The 26,298-nt window shown below is 42.5% G+C and overlaps 1 protein-coding gene across 2 annotated transcripts in view; it reads left to right on the top strand.

Annotated features, from left to right (window-relative positions):
• Nucleotides 1–26,298, top strand: part of LOC105561760 (teneurin-m) — a 539,370-nt gene that overhangs the window by 89,133 nt on the left and 423,939 nt on the right. The window lies entirely within an intron of this gene.

The raw sequence follows: 26,298 nt of genomic DNA, 5'->3' as shown, positions 1-26,298 counted from the left end.
AAGAGAAAAAAGAAAGAATAGTTTAACCGAGCCAGGGAAACTGCGGTGTTTGCATAGTCGCGGGGGATAGTGCGACGACCAGAGTACGCGCGGTACCAACACGAAAGAGCCGCCGGGACGATGTGTGCGGCGGTAGAAAATAAATTTGCGCTTTCCATGTCGCGCGACGTGCAATTTTAAAGGTTGCAACGGCGACGTAAAGAGCGTGAAGCGCGCCGCCCCGAGAGATAAAAGTGTACGTACAACGCAAACCCTCGCGAAAAGCATTTCTGCGCGCGCCCCACGTGTCGCACGTGGTCGGGCTCTTTGGCGCGCTCGCGCATTCTGGCCGCGGTTATTTTTGGTTTTCGCGTTATCTACGCGCGTGACGCGCGCTCGGCGCATCAATATTCATTAATCCGCGGATGAATGTATGTATATTTATACGCAGATTGGTTCGGCTACGCCGAAGAGGCTGTGCCGCGTATAAAATGGGGAAAGGGAGAAAGAAAGCCGCGCGTCGCACCAAGTTTCGTCGATCGATTACCTGAGAGCTACATTATGTACAATATCTGTGTATCTACGTGTCGTTTAGCGCGAGATGAAAATGCACTTGGCGTCTTGTAATTTGATTAGGGGATGCATTCAACATCTGCCAGGAGTTGCATAACTTTTTCAGATCTAGACTGAAGTGTGATTGCAGGCGATTACGATCGGACAGAAATGGTTAAATAAAGTACAGTCTACGTGTAGCGACGAGAAAGTGAAGTTACATAAACTGTAATCAGTTGCCGATTATCGATCGTTATCCAACGTTCGGAGAGGAGCTTTTTAACGTCTAATCAATAACTTAATAATTTTTCTACTAATTCATGAAGCTCTCTGTCGGATAATTTGTATTCAACTGCTAATTGTAATAAAAATTCCGACGTGTACATATATTTGAAGAAAACGAGGCCAAGTACTCCTCGTAATGAACTCATTGAGATCCCGAGGACGTGTAAATAGGGAATATGTAGATCACACCGTGTACTAACGATGTATCACGATCTCGCTCTCTTCGCCCCTTCTTATGCAGCCTCTCTATGAGATAACGACTAATAATAAAGCTTTATCGTCGCTGCAGGGCATCTCGCGAGAAAGCATACGTATAGATCGACACTCCTCGAGTGCCTTACACACGCAGCCTCTGTTCCATCGACTGTTTTTTGTCAAAAGAACCCCATTATACTGAACATGCGCGTCTAAAGTAGCTCTTGACCTTTTCCGCCTCTCGCCTCTCCCCCCCCCCCCTCCTTTCCCCTACCCTCCCTCGATTTATCGTATGCTTTTGGACCTAGCTCCCTACATATTTCTGTTTCATATTCTCATCTCGAGCACCTTTCACGAGATTTTGTCGCACGAGAGTTAAGATGACGCCATTAAGCCAAACCTCTTTCTCAGCGAAGCAAAATCAAACGGATTCTCTTCTGCGAGCGGTCATACATGCCGGCTCAATCTTTCAGCGCTACTCTTAGTGTTTGTTTGCCTACGGATTCAATACTTTTTTGATATCTTTGACGCAAACAAGGAGAAACGAGTCAAGTGTTTGATCACACGTGACCGACTTTTTCAAGTGGCTTTGTAGTACAGTCACACGTCTCGCAAATCCTTTGAGATTTGTTGTAACAAACGTTTCAGTCAATTTGACTAGTTTTACGATCTGACTATTATTTTCATGTAAGAGTTTTATGCCGGTATGTACGTAAATTCGCTCTTGTTACAAGCAACTTGAAGATCGGAAATATATAAGTAACGCGCGATCCTTGCTAATCGTCAGAGCACGGTCTTCGGGAAGAGCCAAGGGCTAAAACGTGACTCGTTGATTTGTCAATTTTAACGGTAAAACAGTACCATCGTGATCCTCGATTACTGTGCCAAGATGGTAGCTGTGGGTCAAGATGTGTCGATAATCGATTTCGTATAGCATTTTCTAGAAAATACACAGGCATACAGACGGTGTTCGTTTATAAATACAGAACGTGATGTGTCTGGGTCGCTGAGTCGTCCCTTTGCAACCACAGAGATACGTGACGAGCCATTGAATTGGCTCGTGACATCCTGTCTTACGCGACGATTCTGTAAGCTAACCAGAATCGCAGACAAGACACGCTTCGACAATTTTAGTTACCACATTGTCTCGAGTAATATATGATGACTCGTAATAGCGATATTATCGTTAATATTCATTATTTTCTCTCAACTGGCTGGTTGATGCGCCATCCACGAAACTACCGCGCTAATGAAGTCACGGAAAAAATAAAATTATGGACTATATATTTTTGATTCTAGCAAAAAATCTTTAGAAAAAATCGACACATATCCTAAATGATGGAATCCATTTCATTAAATTAACAGGGATAATGAAATATAGTTTTAGTCAAAATTTGATTCTCTAACAGTTAGATTCCGCGTGAAATAAATATTGCCACATTAATCATTTATATGTTAAATTTCTTCACTTGACATATAACTAGATAATTTTGAACACTTGCGTGAGCGAGCACTTGTTCTAAAATCAATTGTAATTTGTTTTGTTCGTGGTCTTTACTATGACTTTTGCATTTTCGGGGCAATAAAGAGTAACTAGATTTAATGTTGAAAAGCGGGAATTTTATTCTTAATGTACAAAACAGAAGACATCCTTATGTCAATCTTTTTATTTAATCTACTTTGTATTTTAACAGTTTAAAAAATATTTTAGTAGTTTAATTAAGAAAATTAACATAATTATTTAACGATGCTTTCTTTTGTGTATATTAGGAAAAGAATTTCCGCTTTTCGACGTTGAATTTAGTTACATCACATTTTATTACCCCGAAAATGCAAAAGTAACAGTGTAAACGGAAATGTGTTCGCGCTTGTCATATGTAATAGTACTTTTCCTCGCGGTTTACGAGCATGGCACTTTAGCACGGGACGAAGATTCTTTTTTTGTATCTTTGTGCAATGAAATACGCCATTTTTCTCTCTTCCTCTGTCTCTCTCGCTTATCTTCTTCTCCCTCCTTCCCTCTCTTTCGTTCTCTTTCACTCACTCTCTTCTGGATTTAGTCAAGATGAAATATATTTCAACATATATTTTTGGTTTTCTTTTCCGAGTGCCTCTTTATGTCTATCATCTCCTGTATAATATATTTTAGCTCGTAAACCGTGTTGTCCTACCCCGGTCTCTGTCTTTATCTAAAGATTCGTATTCATGGACCGCTTTTAGTAGCTGCTGGGTCTATTAACGACGCGCTTATAAGGAGAAGGAAGTTCGTTAAAAGCATGCCGAGAATACGAAATATCGCCTGCAGTGACCTGTGGAGCGACGGCTCATAAATTTCGCGATACTCCCTGCTCCTCAAACTTTTATCTCTTTTATCCGTCACGTTATTACGATTTAAGTTCGTAACACCTTGCACCTACATTACATCAGATAAAACTGTACCACGACACAAATAAGATCATTGAATAAATTATTAATATGATCGTAAGGAACGATGCTTTAACAACTCGCAGATTTTCTCCCAGTAAATTCAAAGATCAATTGATAACAGGACGATTTAATCCTTCGTTCCAATATTAAGTATATCATTTCTCAAAGTGATAAAATCGAAATGTTTGCATCTATAATATCGCTCTTCGAATGTATTTGCGTTTGGTGTTGAGCTTAAAAGACCTTTTGGCGGATTCACGTGCGTCGCGCGTCTTATTTGCACAAGCAGGCAAAAGAAAAATATGAATTATCACAAAGAGTGAGCAGTCGGCATTGGCAAAGCAAAGCTAGTGGTCTAAAACACGAAAGCGTAACTTCACGGTTGCTCTTTTACGACGTTTTTATAGCTCATTTCGTGCAAGGCATATGTCTACTATCGCAAAGTGATCTTTGTTTTATATTCGGGCGACTGCCGTTACTGTCGTGGCGGTTGCCGTCACTATTTTATTCGCATTTCTCCGTTCACGTAGACTTTCGTTTTCTTTTTGAAGAAAGAGCAAGCGTGTATCGCTGTAGGGGGCAACTATTTTAAATTCTTCCAAATTCTTTGATCTACCGTGCATAAATCTAAAATTGCGTCAACTAAATCACGTATACTTGCTTAAATTTAATAATTATTTGCGATAATCATATTTCCAGCTAAAAGATTATCGATCACACGTATTTGTAGCGAAATGTACTGAATAATACAGACTCGTCTCAATATAATTTTAGTATCAATGATAATTTTCTGTAAGACGCTCGAATCCATAGTTTCCCACGTTGCAAATGTCGCTATCTCGTGCACACTTGGGTTCACCGGAAGGTTAAATCACACGTCGGCAGATTAACTCGAGCGTTAAACATCTTGGCTGTGTTCGGCCCGCCAATACACTGATGTAAGTGGAAAGCAATTCTAGCCGACTGTAGAAGGCCTGCGGAGGGCTTGCTCCCGATGGGAGCAGTCAGTGTCAGTGTCAGATCCGATGCAGTCATCCGGTTTCAGGCGAGCAGGCAGCGCGGAGCAGGCAGCGCGAGCGTTATGCACGACATTGTTAATTATCCAAAGAATAAGCATCGTGACCGAGTTAAAGACCCAACTTCATTAAGCGTCTTGCACCGCCGTGTTCTTAATCGTTTCCGGCTGACAAGTTGAAACGTCTAATTTCGAGATAAAACATTCCTAAGCGTCGTCTCCATTAGCTAAAACTAACCGGAGGTTTAATTCGCTCACGCTACGCCCCGCGCGATTACCGGCAATCATCCTGCAATTGCGTGCATTTCCATTGGCGGTCGAACAGCTTCTAATGCACTCACGAATAGGAAATTACGTATAACGCGTATAACGTAAGCCGTACGCGCTGGAAGGTTATCAAGGAGATCGAGGAAACTATCGCGAAAGCTTCGAGCGTGCTGTAATAGCATCTCATGTAGCATGAAGGATGGTCATGGCCAAGTGAAAAGGTGGGCGGACGATTATCTGCGCGAGCGATCAGCATCGAAATGCACGATGGCCTGGATTTTTTTTCCCCCTTTGCGACGTCCACGCACGACATCGAGAGGGATACGCGCCGTTAACGAGGAGGGCCGGCCCCGAAGACAATAATTAAGGATCCCCGTGCCGTGACAATTGGCGTCGTGGGCCGTGCCGTGTCGTGTCGCGAGGGCACGCTATACTTGGCACTTGCGTGACACGTCGTTGCGTGACTCGGCGCGAGCATCGAGCTAACCGAGTGGATACGAGGCCACGACCCCGTTATTATCGGTAGATCGTGTTAAACCCGTATAACCCTGGGCACCGAAAACTCGTCGGCGGTAACGCGACGGGAAATTCTTCCCTCTGCGGCGAAATCTCGGCTTCCTGACGTATAAAGGAAAATCCCCCCCCCCCCACTATGAAGCAAGCTCTTAATATGAGATAGCAGGGTTTCTGCTAAATCAATAGGCATCATCTGTTGGTTCTATCATAAATTTGTTACCCCCGAAGTGAAATGTGTTGCTTAGTGGGAAATTCATTGTTGGATCGTGTAAACTTTGCGAAAAACGATTTTTGATTGAATTTCGATGTTGAAAGCCTACTGTCTCGTGTTAGAAATCTATCTCGCAGTAGGGGATTTTCCTCTATACTGTTTATTTTTGTACGCTCGTCGATATCGAGATCAATCCGGGTCGCACGCAGCAGAATAATTAAACATTTTTACGCCGGGATTACGCAATGTAAGACCGAAACTTTTATCCCCAGGATAGTTCTCGATCGAAAAAGCACTGCCTGCGGTGGGGGTGTGTCATTAGGTTGGTGTCCAGTTTCATGAATTTTTATGCTGGATGTCTAGAAGGATTATCGCATGTCGCGCCGAGACCGCTTTCTTCTGCAAAATTCATCGAGCGAAAGTGTTCGGCGGAAAAAGAGGGGGGCATAAGGAGGAAGACAAACACGAGGGTATCTTCCTTGAAACTTGACAAATCGCGGCGGGAGGGGGCTGCGAAAAACGAAAGGCTGAACGAACCCCTCGTCGAAATGCTCGTGTATTATATGCGGCGTCCGCGCCTCCGGTAATGGCTCCTTATGATTTAGCGAGAGTGTTTTCTTAGTTCTTGTGAAAGTGGCGCCCGCGTAATCGTTTGTCAAGCGCCCGACGAAATAATAGCGCCGGGGCCAGTCACCCCTTCGTGTATCCTCGCGCCGAAGAAATTCCACTGCGATATTTCACCATCATCGCTATTAAAGGTCATTTCGCAGATGAAGAGTAACGACGCGTCCTTCGCACGAGCGCACAACGATGAACCTCGTCCCCGAACGATGTTCCTCCGTGAAGAATCTCGAGGGGTGGCGCGGCTCGTAAAGCCTGCGGATGCCCTCGACAGGAAGTTTTCCGGTCAACGGGTCCACGAAGACAATCGCAAAGCTAAATTCTGTTACGATCTAAAAAAAATCGATCTTTCGACGTGAACAATGCGATGCAGTTCGCTTGAGGACATTTGCATGTAATCCAGCGGGATGGGGGAATAATGATCCTTATTTCAACAATTATCAATTTTATTCGAGCTCCGATTATCATTTAGTATCCCACGGCAAAAATAAATACGATACTCGCGATATTTTATATATCGTTCCATTTATTAAGAAATTGTGCAGATATTTAAAAAATGACGCGGTGGAAAGTAGTTGAACAGAGGTTGAGATAGCTCCTGATCAGCCGCATGTTTCCGATAGGTTGATATTCAAGGGATGTCGGCCAATATAGATAGTGATTGCTAGTGATCTGAAAGCGAAAGGTGGGAGCAGCGGGACGAGATTGTGTGGCGAGGCATTAACATGCCGCCGCCGATGTGCGGTTATCAACACTGGATTGTTCACCGCGTGTCTCGACTTCCAACATGGGCCACATTACGCCCTACCTCGCGTCGTTCCTCTAACGTCTCACGTTGAGCCAGTCGTAACCCGTGCTCGCCTTTCGTTGTGGATTCTTAACCTCCTCACGACGCTCCCTGAGGTTTTACAACACCCAGTTTATTCCCGTGAAAGGGTAGTCCTTTAGGTGAACGCGAACCACCACTGTAATTCCGCGGACGTAGTACCAGGTTGTCTTCAACCATCGGCGACCTACTTCGTGCCACACGTTTCTACCGGGACCATTCTACTTTTTTTTACGTCTTAACGCCGCGATATATATACTTTGAATAGATATTCGCGACAGTATATTCTCTACCTTTATACTCGTACATTACCCTTATAGATATAAATATATCGGCTCTTAATTTTTTTATCGAACAAATCGAAACTGTGTGTGACCGACTGATTGGAGTAGTCGAATCGATTCGCGTCGATCTGTATTGATCGCGTCTCGATCAGAGGAGAAACGCTATTATTCCGCGCTCATTCTTATTTTTTCTTCCTGCAAGTTGAAGGATTCCTCTCCCAGTCGGTGCGGTAATTTGAAAAAGAAGTAGTGAGTGGCTCCTCGCGTAAAGAATCTACGTGACTGGAGCAGTCCTTCTTTCCGAGAAACACGGCCCGAGTTTCTTCACATACGCATAACACGAACCACGCGTTAATCTTGATTTGCAACTAACCACCTCCGTCGTTCTCCAGTATCTCGGTGCAACCGTAAAGCATCGATTTAATCCCCGGAGACCTTTCGTTACGTTCTACTTCTGCCTTCTCATTCTTCCGCCGGCGTACGAGCCGTGTACTTCCTGCGAAAATCGTTAAATTTATCGGAATTGATAGCTCCCTTTACACGCCTTAAGTTTTATGTACAGCATTCTGAATAACTCGACATGAACTCTGCGTAGCGCCGTACCTGTACACGCGCATATACACGTTGAAGAAAAGTAAAGTTCGTAGCCGTAACTTGCCGATATTAGTTAATTTCACTTTACCGTCGAAGAGATGTTTTTAATTATATTAATATTTTTTACGCCACTTCGTTATAACTGAGCGAGAAAATATTGGGAAATTTTTACCGTGCAAAGAGCATAAGTTTTGCACGCAGTCCACAATCTCAACGTGTATTTGCCAAAAATGACGGCGGAATTCGCGTCGCGTCTAGTTTACGTTATACTCGAAAAATATATATATATACATTTTTATATCTATACATATTACATATATAAAATATATGTCGGTTGGAAGATGCCTTTCGCAGAGGGTTATCGCCTAGGCTCGCTTCTGGATGTTTCCTCTTCCGTTCTATCTCCCTTTTCCTTTTCACCTCGTCCTACATCAGACCTTGGGGAATGAAATAAATTCCACGTTTCTGAGAAATTGGAGAGCCTGGGGGGGTAGAAGACATTTTCCTTGGACCTCCGGAAAACTCCTTATTCCGCGTCATCTGCTTTTCAATCAAGGTCGGGTATCGGCGTGGGCGAGATGAGAGGTAGGTGAGCTCGGCTACGAAGCCGATGCTAGGTCGGCAGCCACCTTACCTTCAGGTTATAGATAAGTTGATATCACCCTTATAGCGCCGTCGCTCCATCGACCTTGCGCTTTCAGAGCTCGTTTTTAACCCTTGGGCCGAAAGGAGAAGAGTTACGGCGTTGACCGCGACAGAAGAGAATTTCCCTTTGTCTTTGTGTGCTTCTTTACAATCTTGGATAATAAGCGGACATTTCACATCATTTTTACGTGAAGATTTTGCAGTAAAAAAGTGGATTATTTGTGAAAAATAGTATTCTATAAATCTGTATAAATTTCAGAATCCTTTTATGCGTAACTTAATCTTCGTTACAAATTTATTACGCTGAAATTCGACAATATTTGCAGGAAGCCAATCGAAACTTTTGTTATAACGAAGTGTTTTTCGTGCAAATGTAGAATTGGAATCGTGCGAAGGATGTAGCAGATTCGTAAACTCTGTTACTGCACGTGCGGCCTTCCGTGTGCGAAATGTTTCAAACTAAAGTAAATTATATATTTGAGGCGACACGCGGGCGTATCTCTAACAAGAAAAGGAAGCGGAAGATATTATACGGGAGAGAACTGCGCGGCGTTTTGTCACTGAGTTCGCGGGTACAAGTTTCGCGATTTCGTCGGAGGCGCGATAAGTAAAACTCTGTCTTTTTTATTCTTCGCAAGCGGGAGTTTCTTCCCAAGTTTATACTTACTTTCTCCACCTTCCACACCGCCAGCTGGGCGGTCCTTGTTTCTACCACAATTTTAGTTCAGTTGGCCGCCAGTCACGCATAACAAATGATTCTCCCTCGCTCTTCCACCTCTCTCTCTCTCTCTCTCTCTCTCTGTGTGTGCAATCTTTCCTCTTGTTTTATTTCCATTCGATTATTAGCTGCAAACACATGGCCTGTAACGAATTACAAATGAAGTGATACACTCAAATATTGAAAAAAAGTATTGGTTTTTCTGGTGCTTTTTTCTCGTGATACTCTAGTTACATTTATATAAAATATTTTGTTCTGGATAGATATGAAAAAGTTTTAATAATGGAGCAGATTAATCGTATTTTATTTTAATTATCAATGCGACGTATGGCCAGTTTTATTTTCCGTGTTGGATTTCCGTAAATGTATAAGGTAAATGAAAATACGGACCAATATTTTTATCAATGCCAAAGATTAAATATCCAATGATCAATCAAATAATAGCTCGAAAATTTTCGAGTAGCGTATGAAGTTGATGGGTGTCCTGGTAAGAAACAATTGCAGCCCGAAGACCCGCGCTTGAAAATTGGCGGATGCTGGTGCCTGCGAGACACCGAGGGGGACTTTTCCGCGAGTCCAAGAGAAGAGAACAAAAACCTCCGAGGACCAACGGACGTAGGAAGGCGATGGAACCAATATGTAGCACACCTTTTTCCTCCCTCTTCCTTTCTCTCTCTTTCTTCTTGCTTCTCAACCCAACGACGAAACCTTTGTTACTTGTTAGTGACTTTTATCTGGTCGCCCCGGGTCCTCGATTTATCTCTCGGTCTCCTCTCTCATTCTCCCTCGACTCTTTTTCCCCCCATCCTCCTCCCGTCTTCTTCGTCTTCCCTCACGCTATCGCCTACCAACAGCCCGCAGCCTCGAACAGTCCGGAACTTCTTATTCCGGATTTCAGACCCGTAGGCAAGGTTCTCGCCCCCTTTCTTCTGGTTCTTCTTCCTACTTCTCTTTCTTTGGCCGCCGCCAGTCTTTCCAGTCCCACCACCTGGTCCCTCTTATCAGAGATAGCTTAATCTCTCGCACGACTTCTGTTAAGATAGACAACCGGGCTAGCACGCGCGCGGCCACGCTTTGCACAGCCACGAAGACGCGGACGACTTTCTTCTTCGTGTAAACCATCTCGTCTTATCGTACCTCCTCGGAAACTCGAGAACGAATTCGATTCAACGGCGGTTCTTAATTCTTACGGTTAGTCGCTGATCCACTGCCGATAATCCTACCGATCCTAATACGGAACATCACGATCCGTGAGCAAATTATAACTCCGGTGAAACTTCAGACATCTTTTATCATTGTAAACTTTGCAAAAATCTCTCGTTGAGATGGACGGTAGATTTGGAATATATTATTTCAGGATGCTGTTATCTATAATAACTGGAGAATTTTCATGATCAATTTTATTCATTACATTTCTCTTGAGGAAAGAAATATTTTGCAGGAAACAGAAATAGAATTCCGTGAGGAAGGTTCAGAATTGGGCAATTTTTCGTTTCTCCTCGGTGACAAATTGCGTAGGGACAAATCACGTAATTTGTTACAGAGTGCTTTTGTGTCTGCGTACGCTTTTCGTTTCGGGTCTTCGATCGAAAAGAAAAAAAATAGTTTCTCGCTACCTTGTCTATCGCCGTTGATAAGTCGTCCTCTGAACAAAGAGGTTGATTTGTAAGGATGGTCTTGGAGATCACTTTTCTTTAGGGACCGCCATGGAAATATTGGAAGTAGTAGCAATCGAAGAATGACCCTATTCGCGCCTTTCATAGCAAATCCTTAGATAATAAAGGCTCGTTCACGCAAGCATAATGGAAGACTGATCACGCTGTCCGTGCTATCAGCACTTGCCATTGCTCACCAAGAATTCTACTTCCGACATTCTACCTCCCTTAAATACGCCATTTCTTTGTGCGATTGTTATGCGTTCGAATTAGTTTTACCTCTCTCAAATATAATAGTAATCAAGTCGCACAAAAATTACTTGGCTATCGTCATTCGACGTCAAGTGCAACTAACAGTAAAGCTTTTCTCTTTTAGTCTCTGTTTTATTGTTTTGTTTCTACGCGTATCCTTTCGTGTGTTTAATGAAATAGTTGGAAGGAACATGAAAACAACTGGAAACATATTGATATTTATTATAAAATGAAGCATTGGTGAACGGACATAACAGTATTCAGGAAAAAACAAATTTTTGAAAAAAAAATTGTAACTCGGTGGAAATTTGAAAAATTCCCACTTTCGCGTTTACATTCGTATCCACATCACGTTACATCTCTCGCCAGCGATTAATATGTATAAAAATATACAACATTTTGCGGAAAAAATAAAAATTATCTTACACATTATTTCTTCAGTAACTTAAATTGTTTTAAATTGTTTTATTAAACGTGGAATGCGCGTATTGATTTCGCACAACCATTCCAATGTACATAGTTAATATGCAATGCCGAATATATGCACTTTGGTATTGATTTTTCCGGCATTGCAAACCAAATAACACCATCGGTTTCGAAATCAGTTGTCTTGGTGTAATTTGAACCATTTTAAACGGTTTTATGTATCAATTTCGGAATCTAATACTTTTTTTTGCATATAAATGTGTGTGTGTGTGTTTATATTGAACTAAAAATATTCAATAGAATGTATTTTTTGTTTCAGGTAAGTTTGCAGCTAGCTCTCCCGATTAATGCGACTTGATTACAAGGCCAGCTATGGTGTAAGTAAATGTCTATTTTGCTTCATATTATGTGAAGTAATTTTAATGACACTAAGAACAACTTTACGAGAAGAGAACAATTATCGTTGATTGTTGCTCAAAGCAGTCGCGCGCTTATTTCGCGTATTTCCTACGACACTGGCCGCAATTAATACCGAGGGAAAAGTTAGTTAAAGGAACTTTGTAGAGAACAATGTTTCCAGTTCAATTCTTATCGCACTTATTGTCATTAATCTGCTTTTCTATCTACTATAAAGAGATATGGAGTTTTTACGTTTTGTTTTCATTCAAATTACAATGTTTAATTAAAATTAATTTGCTTATATTTAATTTCCTTTTATAGCATTTATAGAAAGTTTTTATAGAAAACGCCGAGTCTTGTGAGACATTTTCATTGTCCAGAGCGTATTATCGTTCATTTATCTATAATCGAGAAGGTTGAGGCAACAACGCGGCCTTTGTGTCAACCTTAATGCTTCGTTCCGCGTTCATGTAAATTTCGACGGTAATTAGTTCGTGGAACACATAACGGCGAGAGTCATAGGACTTTGCTGCGAGATGAGTTATGTGTGTATTAAATGCCGGGGAAGTCAAAGGCAGTGTCTAGATTCTTGTAATATCCGGCGACCATTCGAGCAAACCGTTGCTACGCGATGTACGAAAAAGAATCCCATGTATGTGCCCGTCAATAAAGTGTGTCTATTTATGTTCAAGTAAATTGCTTTACGTCATTTCAATTAGATTTCGATTCAAGTTGCAGTTAGCATTTAACATGAATTTATCGAAAGTAAATTATATGTACGACAATATAGTAATATACAGAATGAAATAAAAAAATTTTTAACCGTTCTATTTGACGTAAAACAGTTTAATTGGCCCTACATTGAATTTCTTGTCGGATTCTCGATTGTTAATCGATCGTATCTCTCGAATCCCAATCGCGGGTAGCTCGTACGTACTGGGGGTGCGCCGGGTGCGCGCCGACAAGAAGGGGATCGGCGGCAGTCGTGGGATTTTTGGCGCGACCCCCGGGATACGTGGATCGAATTCCACGAAGGTTCGAAGGTGCTCCAGAATTCTCGTAATATCCAGCCAACGTCCATGCGGGGCGGCGCGACCGCCGAATTCAAAGATAGATTCCACGTGAGTCAAAGCGTGTCGAGAAAGAGAAGCTCGCGGACCCGGGCGTGGAAAGGGCGAGGAAAAATGGAGATAAAGCGAAAGATAGAGAAGCACAAGGTGGACCAGGGCAACGGGGACGCGTTTCTCGCGCTACCGAATGACAAATGGAGACCACAAGATTGCGCCTCCGACATCCAATTAGCCCGACCTTCCTCTCCTTGTTCGGCTCTTTCCTGACGCTTGTACCACCTCTGGCCCACCCCTTTCGTCCACCCTCACGACGTCAGGTGCAGGACACCGTCCGCCTCGTCCTGTAAATGGCCTGAGGAGCAAGAAGACTCCATCCCTTTGTACGTTTAATCAACGAAATCTAAATGTCATTCCGCTCGAGTTCGCGCGACATGCGTATCATACAGTAATTTTCATTAGCATCTTTGATCCATACTAATCCGTATATTCTAGATGTAATATCAACAATTAACGTTAAAACGGTATTTAACAGTAATAGAATGCTCAACTAAACTTTTCTTTTTCTTCCGCTCATGTTATTGTTGAGGTTTCAGTGTATAAAGTAATAGGCGACGTTTAAAATTTATCAGGAATCAATGATACGACGAGAAATTACTTCAACATTTAGTGTTGGTTAAGATCGTACTCATTTGTTCAGAGGGATGCAATTTTCATTTGGCTCTTTACGCGTATCTACCTCGGCTCGCCTCGCGGCGTGAATTATTCGTTCGTACTTAATGAAGAATTACTTGACGCTCTTCGAGTAAAATTGTGCCATGCGCCAGTGAACACGAGGTGGCACGTCCTTGTCATCGTCTCCAGACTGTGCCTTAATATTACGGAACCGAATGCCGTCGAAGACGACGACGATGACGACGACGACGACGAAGACGAAGACGAAGACGAAGACGAAGTCAAATCCCGATGTGAAAGGCGGCGCGGCAGCGTCGGCCGTCGCTTCATAACGTCTAAAGGGCGTCTAGCGTCGCCTCGTCGGAAGACAAAACCGGCAATTACCGTCATTCCTTCCGCACGATAACCCTGCAGCTACGGCAGCGCGTCCGCGTGTTTGCCGAACGATCGATTTTCTTAACCCTTGCTACACAATCTCTGATTTTCCCCAGCTCCGGGAGTCACCTCCCTCTCTCTCCCTCTCACTTTCTATCTGCCGGCCGAGGTTAAATAAATTGTGAATTTCACGATAAATCGAGCGCGAGAGATCTACGATTATTTCGCGCGGGTGATTGTATTCTCTGATCCCCGAGCCCGTAATGCCCGAGCTCGAATTTCTCTTGGAATATTCTTGCTAGTTGTAATCCGACGTCGAATAGTCGGATATTTTACGTAACGTCACTGACTCATAGCTACGCGTACCCAAATTTGTCGAAATATATTTTCCAACGCTAAATATATTCGTGAAAAAGCTAAAAGAACCGCTTTCAGATAAAACACCAAGTAAATTTTTAATTAGCTCTGCCCTTGCGAGAAAGATCGATGTGACAGCTGCTTTGTCATATTCAGCAAAAAATCTCGTTTACGACACACATACTTTGCGACAATAAATATGTATAGTAATTATTTGAGTGGCAATTACTGTTAATGTTATCAAAGCCACGTTGCACTACAAACATAAAAGCGTCTGTATTATACGACAAGAACAGGATGTACCGACTAAAACGAATTAACTTCCTTCGATAATTTCGCACTGAATAACCGCTTATGATTAAATACAGCCAATTAAATAAATCTCTCACACACGTTCCTTTAATAAGAAAAAAGAAAAGGAAGGATATAAAAGGTAAAAGAAAATTAAAAGAGTGGAAGAAAATAAAAAGTAGACGTACGTATTATTACGTTTAATAAAAATAAAAAAGAATCTTCAGTCGAGCTTAAATTGTTAGTCGTAAAGTTGTAACTACTAGTTAAATTTAATACTGATTAAAATTTCGCGTCACGATAAGTTTCATTCGAATTTAAGTTAGTACATTGTTGAAAAGTCTATCGCGAAACGAAGGTTCTAGTCAGTTTATAAAATACTCGTCGGCGAGGACGTATTCTTGCAACGGTTACGCACATGTAGCCGGAGAATAAATCTTTGACGATAGGCGGCTGGGCGGCAATGTTTAGCGTTAGGCATGTGGCGGCCACGTTCGTCCCCCGTACTACGTACAGTGCAAGCGACTCTGTTACTAATTGCTCATTAGTTCGGGTCGCGGGCATTCCGATCTGTGCATAGTCGGCGTTTATTTCTACCCGGTTCTAGGCGGATAACGATTTATTCGTCGATTCGTACCTCGATTAATTAACCATCCAATTGGGCCTCTGCGAAAATCAAATGAACTCAAACCGAATCTCTCGACTAAACTTCTTTCGCTAGAAACTTGCCGATTTTTAAAACAGCCGTTCATAATCAGATATCTTTATATGCTACATAATATACATATATTATAATTTTATATAAAATAAATCAACGCGTCGAGTTCATCTGTAAAGTCTGATCTATATTGTGCCCTTTGCGTCTAGAAACGTTCAATTTTGTAGCCAATAAATATGTTTAAAAAATATGCGCAAGTTGATAAATTGTACATTATACAATCGTACATTATCGATAAATTTTTTAAGCGTATTGATTTGCTTATACAAAATAGAATGTTTCTAATCGTAAAAAGCACGTTGCCTAAGTAATACCTGACTTTCAGTATTATCTTTTTCGTGGTCACTGGTGACCGGCGTTATCGAAATTTTTAAAACTTTCGTAAAAAATAAATTCAATATAAAATTTTGAATGACAGACAGCTGGATAAAATATAAAATAAAACATGTGCAAATCTCAGTACACTATTCAGAAGTGTATAATTTATTTCGTTATATTGCACAATGTTTTGTCATTATGTGCTTATAATAATTGATATTCTACTCTGGTTTACATATGATATACAAAACTCGCCAGATAGACGACGTGTATAGATTTCTTTATGCATTTCACAAGCGTAAATGGTTTAAGCTGCAAATGATTAATATATGTGTCTGGAAATTGGTGTTAGCGCGATCAGCTGTAATATCTTAGTGACGAATAACTCCGCTTAAAGAACAATGCGTAAAACCGTAGACGGAAGGACGTTTCGCGGTTGTCAGAAACGAGGCGGACGAGGGTTGAAAGATCAACGAATGCAACGATGTTCTCGGGAATGAATCGTCAGGAAGTATAGCAGGCGCGATTTGTTCGACTGAGAAAATACAACGGCGCGGGGGTGACGTTTCAAGAGCGAGAGAGAGTGCGTTTCGCTCATTCGCCACGGCATTATGCGAGCCAGTCTTATCGTCTCGCTTCTAATGTTTGCTCGTTTTCGTGCCTCCTTCAGTTCTGGGCACTCTTCTCTCGGATCCGCGTCTCCGGCTTTGCGTGATTAATCACCATAAATAAATATCCCGCCCCGGCGTGAGATACCGTACCTCGGGAGAAAGAGATTACTTCTTGCCGAGGATTCTGCTACAATCATGGCGAAACGGGTGGAGAGCCCTCCCGTTCCATTTCTCCGTGGCAAGAAGGCGCAACGGGGCGTAGCTCATCTCGTGGAAATAACGCGCTGACCATTAACTTGATTTTTAAATTTAGCGTAAGTGATAGTCTTCGTTGCATTCGATACAATACGGGGCAATACAATGCGCTCAACAATTATTTGCTCGATATTACGATATGGGGAAAAAAAGTTAAATTTAATACAGAGGAAGTCCTTTATTATGAGATAAGAGTCTAATAAACTCCGCTATCCCATATTAGGATCGTATCCTCTTAATAGAGGATTTTCCTCTACATACAGGGTGACCCATTTTAACTTTAACAGTAAAATATCTCAAAAACTAAGACCAGCAAACAAAAATGTTTCAGACAAAAGTTGTTCATATTAATTATGTCCCCCTTTGAATCAAACAACTTTTGTTTGAAATATTTTTCCGTATCTTTAATATTTTTGGAGATATTTAAAATGAGACACCCTGTATTCAACTACTTTTACGTACTACTTACGTATACTTACGTATATTGATATAATCGCTCGAAGCAACATATATCTGAAAAAGAAAAGATTGAATTTCTTTTTCTGAAAGATTTAGAAACAATACGTGCCCCTTAATAGCAGCAAGTATTTATTCAACTGCGGAATTCTTTCTTTCTTCTTGTAAGATTAGCGCTGGAAAGTATAGTGTATATCTTTTCATTAGGTGATGTACTAAGAGTAACGAATAGTTTTCTACGTATTCTCATTTCTCATTTCGCTCTTATTTACGGCTTCCCCTTGAGTCTCTCTTGGCTTTGTTTTTCCAACCTTGTCGCGTTAATTTCAAAAGTAGTTAATTAAAAGACGATTCTCTCAAGCTCGACCTACATAGACTGTTGTCGAATGGATGAGAACTTTGTAGTCTCAACTGTAACTATGTTAGAACAGAAAATGGCCGGAAATCCGTAGCCAGTCTATGAAAAAGACAATGTTACGAGTTTGACACGGAATACTTTCATCATAACGTTTTAGATATAATATCTAAAAGAGAAACCAAGCAATTAAAAGATTTTAAAAAATAGCAAGTACTACATTTGCCGTATAATGTAGTCATTCATATTTATCAACAAATATTCAGGCAATATTAGTGTTGATGCAAGTGCTTGTTTAATTCTTTATGATCTGGCATAGAAATTGTTATATAACCGTAAACATGTAAAACTTGCACTTATCTACGTCGAAATTCATATCAATTTTTTATTCATGCAATTGCTTGTCAAACATGAATGATGATACAAAAAAAATACTTTTAAACTTTTAGATAAACCAAGCTCTGCATGTGCATGTATATATAAAAAGTTATATATTAATTACAATACATATACATATAAACTAATTAAAATTTACTAATTATTAACAAAATAATATGTGAAAGTGCATCACATATCATGCGTGAGATATCGTAAAATGGATTCCGGACTATGAAATTGATTGTACGGGCCAAACTCTTACTGTTTCTCAAACTATTCTTTCAAGTGCCGTCTTTCGTCCGACACTCGTTTGAACGAAGCGAGAGGCGTGCTACATCGTATGCGTGTACTCATCGCGGCAAAACGGTGCAAATTCGGTCGAGGAATGTTTTTGACAAATCACAGTGAGGATATCTACTCGCGAAGTAGATATCCCCACTGTGATTTGTCAAAAGTCCTTTGTCTGGACTTTCTACCCTTACGAGGCCAACGCGAGCATGAAACAATTGAAAACATACGATGGATACATGTGTGTAGTACAGCAAGATAGGGCATATTTCTAATTATTTGCGTATTTCGTGCACAAAGATGAAACTACAACTAAAACCCATCAAACGTAATATTATAATATGTACGATGAAACGAACTTGATATTTTTACTCAATCGCATATTGTGTGTTAATAACTTTAAAATAAGTTAGTCTCAAATTATGATAGAATACTCTCGTGTTTAAAATAAAATAAATTGTTCTTCACCGCATGCGAGTTATTTCCCATGCGTATATACGCTTTACGTCAATCTGCATGCGAAATTCGCCGAAACAACAACAAGGGATCTAGGTTGTCAATGCGAGATCGTGTTTTATGAAATATGAAAATATTACATAGAAATTGGAAAGGAATAAATCAATAAAACGAATCTATTGGCAGATGAGATATTTTGAATAAGTAAAAATTTTTTTTAACTTGTTCCTGCCGTTGTTTATGAAATAATTATAAATGGAAGTTACTCACTTCAATTCAATTCAAATTAAACGTCGTCGACATAAATCTGCTAATTTATTCAACCTAAGTTTTAACAAATACGTACACGCATCCGGATAAAGTTTTGTTATTTTCTCCGAGGGGGTTGCTCCGTCAGGTGGCGCCGTTTGTGGAGAAGCTTTGTACTAAGCCTTCCACCCCTTTCCACCCTTTCCCACCCTGAATATCCCTACAGAATGAACAGCTTAAGGAAGTTAAAAAACATTCTTGACATAATTAATTTAAATATTTAATTTAATGTCAGCTGATCCGCGATAATTGAAACCAACGTCAGTTGTTAAATCTTGGTAAAGTGGGTACAACTTTTAATTATTCATTTCATGTCGTTTTAATAAATATCATCTTGCATTTATACAGGAATTATTCAGTATATAAAATTGTAAAGTTGACAAATATTAAAAAATTGTATTTACATTTCAATTGGAAAAACATACTTCAAACCGTCATTTAATGGAGAACTAGCGCCCATCCTGTTGTCACTTATTTATCAACTGTAGGAGGCATATATAGACGGCGGAATTAGGAATATATATCTGGTATACCTCTGTTATGCCGAGTCATAGAATCGATTCCCGACACCGCTGTACGCCAGGGTGCAATAACCAACGCGGGCTGCCCGCACCCCGTCCCGCCCGTCGTAGATAATCGCCTCGTAATTCACATATCCAGGGTCATTATTATTCATACTTGGAGCGAGACCACGATACGCGAAGGCAAATTGCCAGTCGGACCGGCGCGGCGTACGCCTCGTAGTACTTGCATACGTACGCGGGAGCTTAGCTTTTCATCGAGCATTATGTAACGATCCGACTGTGTACAAAAGTGTGCCACGAGGAAAAGAGTGAGTTTACTTTGGAAGTTAATAACACTTTAGTCAACTGAACGTGCAACATGAGACACGCTTTCCCATTAAAGGGGATAGAGCGAAGTCACGAGCGATGAGTTCATAAGCCGCGCTCGAGATCGTATCGCGAGAATAACGTAAATAATTACAGGCACGAGGCCTGTTTACCGTAAACTTCGCCTCCCCGCGGGGAAACGTGGGAAAACCGGGATCCCCCGTTGCCGAGACGTTGAGCGATCGGCAGGGATTTTTTCTCCCCCCCCCCCCCGTCGCCGCAAAGTGAATTAGAAATTTCGCGAGTGCGCGAGCGGTGTGGCCGCGCGCTCCGCCGAGCCACGCCAATTACATCGTCGGGCTTTTACAATGGTCTTTAAAACGGCATTACGTGTTTATCTTTAAAACATCTCGCGATAAAAGCGAATTGCGGGTTACGTGCGGGCGGCACGGGAATTGAACACTTTAACCGCGGCGCTACCCCGGCGATTATAAAGGCAGTAAAAGAAAGATTAGCAGCCGTGGCCGTCATTTGTTCCTGTTCAAAGGCATAATTATCCTTCGTTTCGCCGGGTGATTCCGAGCGGACATAAAATCTGCGTCCATCTGCATTTTTTCTCCTCCATTGATATTGCCGCCGGTAATATATCCGTGAGGTACGGCATCGTATCACGCGCCGGTGGGTCGAGGTGTATTTTATTGTCCGTGTTTTGTCTCTCGCACGCGGAACACGCAAAGCCAAGATACTCGCCGAAGTCGCGCCACCTTTTTACGGCACACCCCGTACATCTTTCTGCGGCTGATGGTTGAAAAAGCAGAGCAGGAGGAGGGAGCTCGACGATCACGCGAGACCTGTAAACGGTTATCGCGTCACTCGGCCGGAAGTGCATTCTCGACGGCCGGAAAAAGCGGCCCGGACTCAATGGTATCCCCCTCTCTCTCTCTCTAATTACGCCTCTTACACAACTCACGTGTCTTTCAGCGCCTCGAATCTCCTAGTTTGTCTATTCCTCGTGGAATTAGGGGAGCGTATGCAAATTATTATTGATTGAGACGCGATTCGATGCAAAATTCCTTGCATCAGCCTGTCGCTCGTTGTCCAGTCTGTTATTTTTCACGGGTTATTTCCGAGTATTCATGGCCCGGCGCGTTTGAACGTGGAAAAAAAAAGGGATCGATCGTGCCGCGTAGATTTGCGGAATTCCTCGGCCGCTAGTCGAGCCCGCCCCGTTCTCCGCGTGTCAAATGAAAATATGTCACTGCCAGTCGGTGGCAGTCGAAATCCGGACGCGGTGGCGTTCTCATCAGCATGCGAAAACTTTGTTATTTGTTTGAACACGTTAAATTATGCATGCGCAATATGCTGACGGCTTTCGACGGCGTTTCGGGGGCGGGAGACGGAGGAGGACGCGAGTTTGGGCGCGGAGAAGGGCACGATCCGTGGGGGTGGCCGAGGGGACGGATGAGAGGGCGGCAGGGAGAAAGAGAGAGAGCGAGAGACGGACCAACGGCGCCGCACGGGGAAGAGAGCGTACGATTCGAAAGGGTGCAGCTTTTCTCTCAGGCGTAATTGAAACAACAATAAAGTACGAACGCACAACAATGAACGCACCTAATAACCCCGAGCTCTTTGCCCCGGCTCTGCAGCTCGGCTTGAAAACGAAGGGATGCCGCGTCGACTCTGCCATTCGAGGGGGGTGTGAAGATATGATTAAATTACGGGATACACGCTATTCGCGCCCTCGGTGTCCACCAACTTCGCGTCCTCGCGCGATCAACTATTTTACGGCTAACGCCGACCACGACCATTGCCGACCTGGGCTGCGATTAATGTTTCAATATAAATTTTGCTAAATTATTTAATATTTTTCGCAAGCTTACGTATTCGTTAGATACACAGGCGTCGGTTTAAAACTTGATGGGAATCTGTATTCTGGATTGAGGGGCGTAGCGATGTTTCCCTGCGAGGATATAAGTATGCATCAAACACAGGAGCTTTTTTTTCAGCTGTATATGCAGACGCGCATGTATAATATCGTTTTGAAAGTCATAAAACTAATCTATGCACAAAGAGCACACGGATACTTTGATGCTCAGAATTCGTCGACAAAAAGATAATCCGGCAGCTAAAGCAGTACAAGGGTGGAAAGTAGCAATTGATCAAGCAGCAGGCATTCGAATAACAAATTCGAATATGACATTCGTTGCAGAGCTATCTATTCGGAAACACGAGCGCATAAACTTATTTGAATAGAACACTTTTTGTACGTGGGCGTGTGTATGTATATTAGCAGAGATTAAAAAATCACTAAAGGCAAAAGCGGAGTCTGTGCACGCGAACGCGAAAAATGTTAAATGGACTCAGACCGACAGAGAGGATGCACGTACATACGTATGCATGCGCGCGTGTACATACAGCCGTGTATGAGTTAATGCGCCGTGGCGTGTGCGATGCATTTTTTTATCCGCCGACAAACGAACGGACGAACGTGACGTGGTCGCGCTAATCAAAATCCGATGCGGCAGCAACGACCGCCGATTAAGCGGTCTCTCTTCTGAAGCTCCCCCCCCCCCCCGTCACGAATCCGCGAAGCTGCAGCGCGGTTGGCCGGTTTGACATAGGTCCGCGCGCTGGCCCTATGCCCTATGTGTATATTTCGAATATACATATTTATACGCAGGGTTTGCGCGCTCGCGGTCCACGCTTTCCGTGTCCACGTCGATCGTCCCGGAGCGACACGGACCGGTCCACCCTTTCCCTACCCCCTCGCCCCTTCCCCTCCCCTTCGTGTCCGTTTAAAATATGAAACGCGGTGACAGCTAAAATCTGCAGGAAGTTCGTACAATGCAGTCGGGACTGCGGGCTACGCCGCGAGAGAGGAAGCCGGTCAATTGGAAACGAGGTGACCGAGTTACGAGCTCCCTCGAACTACCACGCCGCGTCCGCGTTATCCCTCCGCATCCCTTGCGCAACCTGGCGTATCGAGTTTCTTAGCGAAATCGCCCTTCTCCCCTCTCCACCGTTTCCTTCCCTTCGCGCTGTACTGCCAGATCTCGGCCGCGATGCGCCGTGAGGGCCGTAAGTAAAAAGTGTCTTGATTTTCCGCGAGAACCATGGCTGGGCGACTGCCTGCTGCAACAACCACCGGTGGGTGACCCAGCTCACGTTCACAGACGTGCAACCGTTTCTTCGCTAATGTCGCTTCCCGTTCACGTAAAAGAATTTCGATATACTCCAACTAACCGTCAGATGGGCCGAGATCCGAGTGAGTGTCACAATGAAGTCTTTCGGTCGACACGTTTGTGACACGGACTGCAAAAATATAATACTTTGCTCGCGTGTCGCGAACTTGTCCCTTTCGACAAGCTCGGTGACTAAAGCCAACGGCAAACGATACTATTTTTCCCTACTGGATTGCTTACGAGAGCCATTTAGGATTCAGCCTTAATTCATCTGATCTAAAACTCTACACCTTTATTGGCTCTCGCAAGCAATCCAGTAGGAAAAATGGTATCATGTGTCGTTGCTTAAGTCAAATGCAAATACGTGGCATTTGCGGGCATCTTTAATGGGACGTTATCTCACAATTTGCACTGTTAATTCGTAGTGACTCAGTGAGTCAAATCTGGCTCAATGAGTAGTCGCTACTGCTCCTACTCAATATGTTGTTTCTTTTAACCATCATGTGTAGTAAAATTTATTATTTTGACACAAATTATAGTTAAAAAGCAACTACATTTTTATTGAAACCATTTTATGAATTCTTTTAACTCCACTGTTTAATTAAATTAAACTACATATTGAGCAGGAGCAGTGCCGGCTACTCATTGAGTTAAATTTAACACTGCAAATTTAATAGTGTAAAAGCTAGAAAAGCTGACTACTCGACTATACGTACTTCTAGCTTCTATGTACCTACGTCGTATATTTTACAATTTTTTTTGCAATTAATATTGAAATTTTTTATTCGCATTTACATAACTATACTAAATAAATCCATTATATATTAATCACTCAATCATTGTATAATCCAAGAATAATGGAAGTACAATAATAACATTATTACATAATATGGTAGCGTTAACTTTCTAGGCAGGCAAAGTTGCACAAGCTGATGAAAGCTAAACGGATTGGCTGTGTACCGTCCAAGATCTCGAAAAATATTTGAACATGTTGATAATTGCTTGTTGATATTATAAGATAAAAGCTTGACGCGACATAATGGCGTAACGTCGATATCGGGATGGAAAGGATTAAAACGCGGCGCCATGTGAAATACGTTTACTATCTTGTTACAACGTCAATCAAAACGCACGGCAATAAATCATCAGCGTACCATATCCCTCGGATCAAGCACCGAAAACTCCATACCACGTTGATAGCGTATATACGATATATAACGAATATAGGCGTTACGATATTATCTTGCAGTAAATGTAATAAATTTTCGTAACGCCGGCAGGTATTTTATATGCGAAATATTTATCGCGCGAGATGTCCAAAATTAAATCGTTCGAGTCGTCAGAGAGTGGGCGTACAATAAAGGAACAGCGCGCCATGGTCGGCCATCGCCACGAGGATTCGGTAAAATTGAACGGATATCGTTTGAATAGAGTGTACTCTCGGTCCTATCTGCCCCTTAAATTCACCATCCTTTCGTCGTCGTCGTCGCCGCCGCCGCCGCCGTCGCCGTCGTCGTCGTCGTTTCTGACTTCCGTCTGGCGTACGTCGCGCGAGCTCTTATTAAAGGTGGCGATTTATCGCTAGTAATAACGGTGCGGTCTGGTGCTGCTTGGCGGCGAATGTCTCCTTGCCAGGGTTCTCTCCGGGAAGAGCAAGAGCGAGCTCGTGGCGCGAAGAGGAAGAGGTCAGAGGGCAGAAACTGGAAAGTAAGGGTTTATTCGCGGCAACCCCGTCCGCGCGAGGGGTGGTACGCCTTCTCCCTCTCCCACGACAGTGTGTTATCAAGCGTGCGTTAAGCACGTGTGTGTGTGTGTATGCGCGCGCGACGGGGTAGATTAACAATTCCTGACATTTTAGTGGCGCTCCGGATGCGTTAACGCCACTTCAAGTACCGGAGTGCCCGACTGTAACGAGCTCCAGGATTGATTAACCGCCTCTGTCGAGCGACCCGCAACTACGGACTACGTGCTTCTCTAAGCAAACGAGACGACGGCCCGACGAAAGATCCTCGGAACTTATAATTACCGCTTGATTAATCGCCATTTTGACAGATAACTCGGAAACGGAGGGAATTTTTCACTGACTCGTCGCCGTTGTGCGCGGATCGTCTACTGTATGCATCGATTAATCTTCCTAAAATATTGGACTATGTAAATTAGCTGCCACGTCTGCCGACTTTCCGGACAACCGATTCCGGGCGAATCGGTAGTTGCCGAGTCACGTTAAAAAATCGGGAAAATAGAAAACATTCATCCTAATAAGAATATATGAATCGTACTTGGAGCCTGACCATTCGGAGCGTTTTGCAATAAATCCGAGAATATTCAGATTAATTCGATTCACTTCTGCACGTTAATCTGTACGATGCGAAACTAAAATCCACAAGAAATACAGAGGATGGTCGACTTTATCTAGTGTTTTCTGGAGAGACAGTCGACAAAGATACTTTATTCAAATTACAGACGATCAGATAATTATTGACAAATATTAATTGTGAGTTTCGAGTGGAGTGGCGTTCTGAGAGGAAATCTTATCGATCAATACAGGCGTCATAAACGGTGGCAGGTGTTTTAACGTGTCAGTAATGATCGAAAGGATAAATCGGTCGATCGAGTTTGGATCGCACATAAACGTCGATAGAGGGAACAGGTCACCTGCTCAAGGGGTTAAGAAGACGAATAAGCATTATTCATACCGCGAGCGCCTATCCTTAAGTTATTCATCTCATGAATTAGTAAACACGATGAAGAGAAGCTCTGGCTCGCGTATCGGCCCATCCCTTCAACGAAGTTTACCAGAATATTAAGTCCAAACGATTCTCTTGCCACTCGTGCTTTGCCTTATCGGAAGATGCTACCAATTTTGCGATTAATAAATTCTTAAGAAGGAATTACCGTCTTAAAAGAATATTTCAATAATTTGTAATCTCGTAAGATGCGTAACGTATTATTTTCTTCCGTTTATTGAGACGTGATTACGTATATATAACTTCAAAAAAGAAACCAGATTAAAAATGTTGAAGTTCTATAAAGAAGATGGTGAAGGTGAAGGTATCTCTAAGTTAAAAAATATTCTAAGACTACCATGATATTCTAGATCGAAAATAAAATTTGATAGAGAACGTCGAACGTGCGTGTAATACTCATCTTGTTCGATCTTTCCTAATGAAATTTTTAAAGAATTCTCGAAGAAGTAGAAGGGTCTCGATATTCTCTCATTCGGAACCGCACAGGTCTCTGTCGCGGTTGTCGGTAATATTTAAAGGAAGGAGGAAATGGTTTAGCGGGGAAAGCAGTTACCGCGTCCCATCACGGCATCGTCGAAGCGTGCGACTGTAGGCTGGAAATAGATTACAAACGTAATATTTCAACCGTCGCAAATATTCCGCGCTGCTGGTGTCGGCGCGGCCCTTTCGCGCTGTCATCTTGTTTCTTTCTCGTTCGTCTCGCGCCGACTGCCAGTCTTGCGACGTGGAGATCTAATTAGGATAGGAAGAATTTTTGTACCGG

The sequence above is a fragment of the Vollenhovia emeryi genome, unplaced genomic scaffold (assembly GCF_000949405.1).
Source record: "Vollenhovia emeryi isolate VEMERY1.0 unplaced genomic scaffold, V.emery_V1.0 DF939201.1, whole genome shotgun sequence".
In the NCBI taxonomy this organism is placed as follows: domain Eukaryota; kingdom Metazoa; phylum Arthropoda; class Insecta; order Hymenoptera; family Formicidae; genus Vollenhovia; species Vollenhovia emeryi.
This window is presented reverse-complemented; position numbering and strand designations above follow the sequence as displayed.